This window comes from Oncorhynchus mykiss, chromosome 7, assembly GCF_057628025.1.
Source record: "Oncorhynchus mykiss isolate SJ-2025 chromosome 7, ASM5762802v1, whole genome shotgun sequence".
NCBI lineage: Eukaryota > Metazoa > Chordata > Actinopteri > Salmoniformes > Salmonidae > Oncorhynchus > Oncorhynchus mykiss.
The window spans coordinates 28211815-28217814 of NC_143028.1; positions in this window are offsets into that span (position 1 = coordinate 28211815).

Below are 6000 nucleotides of genomic sequence, written 5' to 3' on the forward strand. Positions count from 1 at the left end.
AGAAAAACATAGTAGAAGCTCAAAAGTATGGGTCAGGGACAAGGGCAATTGAGATATAAAATGCATGTGAAAGTAGCTAAAATACTTGATACTTGAACTTAACATATAAAGAATAAAAGAATACAATAATACAAAATTGGGGAAAAGGAAAATTACCCAACCACCTATTACCGTACACACACTGTACACACACTGTACACACACACACACTGTACACACACACCGTATACACATACAAACACACACTGTACACACATACACACACACCGTACACACACACTCCATCTCATACACGTTAGAATGTTAGTATAAAAATTGGGGAAAAGGAAAATGACCCTACCACCTATTACCGTACACACATACACACACACCGTACACACATACACACACCGTACACACACACACACCGTACACACATACACACACACCATACACACACACACCGTACACACTTTTGACTAATTTCTCCTGTACAATTAACAACCATGGCTATAAATGCTAAAAATCCCAGTTTACTGAAGCACATATTCTTCACGTCACTCTCTCTTGTTCTCTGCCTACTCACAGGAATCCTTGGGGTGGCAGGTAGCCTAGTGGTTAGAGCGTTGGGCCAGTAACCGAAAGGTTGTTAGATCAAATCCCTGAGGTGAAAATCTGTCATTCTGCCCCAGAACAAGGCAGTTAACCCAGTGTTCCTAAGCTGTCATTGTAAATAAGAATTTGTTCTTAAAAACTTCTTATGGCTGGGGGGCAGAGTAAAGTCCCAGTTGCTAATATATGTATATTATTAGTGTATTCGGATAGAAAACACTGACATTTCTAAAACTGTTTGAATGATGTCTGTGAGGATAACATAACTCATACTCACCTGAGAAAAAAATCCAACCAGGAAATGGGAAATCTGAGGTTGGTCGATTTTCAACTCAGCCCCTATAGAAGATACAAGAAAATCGACCATTGGTCATCTTGAATGTCAACCTTCTTTAGAAACTTGTTTGAAGATTCTACTATGAAGGTTGGCTGAATGAGAGGGGAATGAGTCAGAGGTCTGGCAGCAGTCACACGCATTTCACATGAGAGGTATCTCCCGTTCCTTTGCTTTTCTGAAGACAAAGGAATTCTCCTGTTGGAATATTATTGAAGATTTATGTTAAAAACAACCTAAAGATTGATTCCATACATCGTTTGACTAGTTTCTATGGACTGTCACGGAACCTTTTGACATTTCGTCTGCAACTAGTGAACGGGGAGTTTTGCTTTGTTTACCAAACACGCTAATAAAAGTAGCTATTTGGACATAAATGATGGACATTATCGAACAAATCAAACATTTATTGTGGAACTGGGATACCTGGAAGTGCATTCTGATGAAGATCATCAAAGGTAAGTGAATATTTATAATGTTATTTCTGACTTCTGTTGACTGCAACATGGCGGATATATGTATTTGTTCTCTCAGCACCGTACTCAGATTATTGCATGGTTTGCTTTTTCCGTAAAGCTTTTTTGAAATCTGACACAGCGGTTGCATTAAGGAGAAGTATATTTTTAATTCCATGCATAACACTTGTATTTTAACATAATACTTGTATCAACATTTATAATGAGTATTTCTGTAAATTGATGTGGCTCTCTGCAAAATCACTGGATATTTTTGGAACTACTGAACATTACACGCCCAATGTATACTGAGATTTTTTTATATAAATATGAACTTTATCAAACAAAACATACATGCATTGTGTAACATGAAGTCCTATGAGTGGCATCTGATGAAGAGCATCAAAAGTTAGTGATTCATTTTCTCTATTTCTGATTTTTGTGACTCCTCTCTTTGGCTGGAAAAATGGCTGTGTTTTCTGTGGCTTGGCTCTGACCTAACATAATCGTTTGTGGCCCTGTACTTTCACTGGCTGTTGTCATATCGATCCCGTTAACGGGATTTCAACCCTAAGTTAACTGACTTGCCTAGTTAAATAAAGGTAAAAAATTAATAATATCAGGTGGTGTGAAAGGAAGGCCCATAAAATTGCTAAAGAATCCAACCACCCAAGCCATAGACTGATTTCTCTGCTTCTGCATGGCAAGGTGTACCGGAGTATCAAGTCTGACACCAACAGGCTCCTGAACAGCTTCTATCCCAAGCCATAAGACTGCTAAATGGCTACACAGATTATCTGCATAGACCCTTGTATTTTATTTTTGCACTGTCTCTATGCATGTTCACAGGACTCTACACACACATTTATACTGACTCTACGCACATACAATCATCAAATATGCTGCTGCTACTTTGTTTATCATATTTCCTGATGTCTAGTCACCTTACCCCTATACATAGCCCGCTGTGGGAGGACTGGACCTATCGCTGGGAGCAGCGGGCGTGCGCTATCCTGCTTCTCATGGTCCCATGAAAGATTCAACTAATTCTGCGAGGGGTAGGAATTGGCAGATTTCTCCATTCCCTTCTCTCGCCGCTGTATTGGGCTGCTCAATGGTGAGAAATGTCTCAGTCCTTGGAGCAAAAACATTGTGCTATCCAGGAGCACGAGTACAGGGACATCAATAAGCTTCTTCCAAACATTATAAAGTTGCATCAGGAAATTTAGTCTATCATATTGCATGTGGGATTCAATGAGAAGGGCAGCTCAGAATTGCTGAAATAAGTTATTGGGTCACTACTTAACACTAACAAACGCCCCATAATATCTGGGAATCAGGAAGCAAGTTCAGGGAGTGCATAAATGAATAAACAAATGAACAAACATGAACAACAAACACACAGACAGGAAACAGAAACAATAACGCCTGTGGGAAGGAACCAAAGGAAGTGACATAATGGAAAGGTAATCAGGGACGTGATGGAGTCCAGGTGAGTCTGATGACGTGCAGGTGCGCGTAACGATGGTGACAGTTGTGCGCCATAACAAGCAGCCTGGTGACCTAGACATGTTGGGGTGGTATACAGAAGATAGCCCTGTTTGGTAAAAGACCAAGTCCATATTATGGCACGAACAGCTCAAATAAGCAAAGACACATGACAGTCATCATTACTTGAAGATATGAAGGTCAGCCAATCTTGAAAATGTCAAGAACTTTGATAGTTTCTTCAAGTGAAGTCACTATGATGAAACAGGATCTCATGGGGACTGCCACAGGAAAGAAAGACCCAGAGTTACCTCTGATGCAGAGGATAAGTTAATTCAAGTAAACTGCACCTCTGCTTCACAGAGTTCAAGTAACAGACACATTTCAACATCCACTGTTCAGAGGAGACAGCGTGAATCAGGCCTTCATGGTCGAATTGCTGCAAAGAAACATTAGCAATGGACATTAGACCAGTGGAAATCTGTCCTTTGGTCTGATGAGTCCAAATTTGAGATTTTTGGTTCCAACAGTTGTGTGAGACACAGAGTAGGTGAATGGATGATCTCCGCATGTGTGGTTCTCACCGTGAAGCATGGAGGAGGTGTGATGGTGTAGGGGTGCTTTAGTGGTGACACTGTCAGGGATTTATTTAGAATTCAAGGCACACAGCCAGCATAGCTACATCAACATTCTGCAGTGATACGCCATCCCATCTGGTTTGCTCTTATTCCCACTATCATTTGTTTTTCAACAGGACAATTACACAACACACCTCCTGGCTGTGTAAGGGCAAGTTGACCAAGCAGGAGAATGATGGCGTGCTGCATCAGATGACGTCAACCCAATTGAGATGGTTTGGGATGAGTTGGAACACAGAGTGAAGGAAAAGCAGCCAACAAGTGCTCAGCATATGTGGGAACTCCTTCAAGACTGTTGGAGAAGTATTCCAGGTGAAGCTGTTTGAGAGAATGCCAAGTGTGCAAAGCTGTCAACGCAAAGGATGGCTACTTTAAAGAATCTCAAATATAAAATATATGTTTAACATGTTTTTGATTACTTTTGATTACTTAACATGTTGATTACTTTTTGATTACATTATTTCATAGTCTTGATGTCTTTATTATTCTACAATGTAGAAAATGGTCAAATTAAAGAAAAAACACTTGAATGAGTAGGTGTGTCCAAACTCTTGACTGTTACTGTATGTAGCTTAAGAACCTTAAGGTTAATGAAATAAGTAATTTGGTAGTAACAGATAACATTCATATCTCTGAAACTCACTTAGCTAATACAGTGGTAGCAATACATGATTACAATATCAACAGAAAAGACAGAAATGCCAAAGGTTAAGGTGTTGCTGTTTGTATTCAGAACCACATTCCTGTAAAGCTTAGACAGGATCTCATGTTAAATACTGTTGAAGTAATATGGCTACAGGTTCATCTGCCTTGCCTAAAGCCCATTCTGGTGGGAAGCTGCTATAGACCAACAAGTGCTAACAGTCAGTATCTGGATAACATGTGTGAAATACTTGAAATTGTATATGATCGACAGGTGGCAGGTAGCCTAGTGGTTAGAGCGTTGGACTAGTAACCGAAAGGTTGCAAGATTGAATCCCAGAGCTGACAAGGTAAGAATTTGTTGTTCTGCCCTGAACATGGCAGTTAACCCAGTGTTCCTAGGCAGTCATGGAAGATAAGAATTTGTTCTTAATTAACTTGCCTGGTTAATTTTTTTTTTTTAAATTTTAAATGTATATTTTCTGAGTAATTGAAATAGACTCGCTTTCAGACTGCCCACTCAAGAAAAAGCTTCAAAGTGTAACTAGTGCCTGCAACCTGGATCAGGTTATCAGTCAACCTACCAGGGTAGTTACAAACAGCACAGGAATAAAATCAACATTTATTGATTACATCTTCACTAATGGTGCAGAAATTTCCTTGAAAGCAGTATCAAAGCCATTAGATGTAGTGATCACATATCTAGGAAAACCAAAGTTCCAAAGGCTGGACCTAATATAGTGTATAAGAGGACATTCAATATGTTTGTAGTGATTCCTATGTTGTTGATGTAAAGAATATTTGTTGTTCCTTGGTGTGTAAGGAGGAGCAACCAGCATATCCCAGATATCTAATAAGCAGATATTACTTAAATATTTTTCTTCATTGGCAAGATTAACAAATTTAGGCATGACATGACAGCAACAAACTCTGACACTACACATGAAAGTATATCTGACCATATTATGAAAGACAAGCATTGTCATTTTGAATTAAGTGAGTGTGGAAGAGGTGAAAAAGTATTGTGGTCTATCAATGACAAGCCCCCGGGGTCTGACAACTTGGATGGAAAATTACTCAGGATAATAGCAGACAATATTGCCAATCCCATGCGCCACATCTTCAATTTAAGCCTATAAAAAAAGTTTGTGCCCTCAGGCCTGGTGGGAAGCAAGTCATTCTACTACTGAATATTAAACCCCTCTTTACTGGCTCAAATAGCCAACCTGTAACGGTTGATGGAAGGAGATGACCAAGATGCTGCGTGGTAAGTGTCCATGTTAGATTTATTCGATAACTGAACACTGAAACACAAAGTAAACAAAAGAACCAGTCCTGTCTGGTAGAGACACAGAGACAGAAAACAACTACCCACAACTCAAGTGGGAAAAACAGGCTGCCTAAGTATGGTTCTCAATCAGAGACAACAATTGCCAGCTACCTCTGATTGGGAACCATACCAGGCCAAATACATAGAAATGGAAAACATAGAACACAAAACATAGAATGCCCACCCCAACTCACGCCCTGACCAACCTAAACAAGAAACATAACAAGGGAATTAAGGTCAGGACGTCACACAACCAATCAGCTGGTTACCAACTCTTAGTAAACATTTGGGGGAAAAATTGATTGACCAGATAAAACGCAATTTTACAGTAAACAAATTGACAGACTTATTGTTGTAGTCTTGATTTTATACCTTTCAGTGTCCCTTGCTGGTTTCTGTCCCACAATCTTGTTGTGCTCCATATCCGCAATGTGTATTCACTCCCACGTGCTTGTATACCCAAAGGACTCTAGATAACCTGTTTTACAAAGAGAAAATGATAAAAGAGAAAAGAGGTAGTGT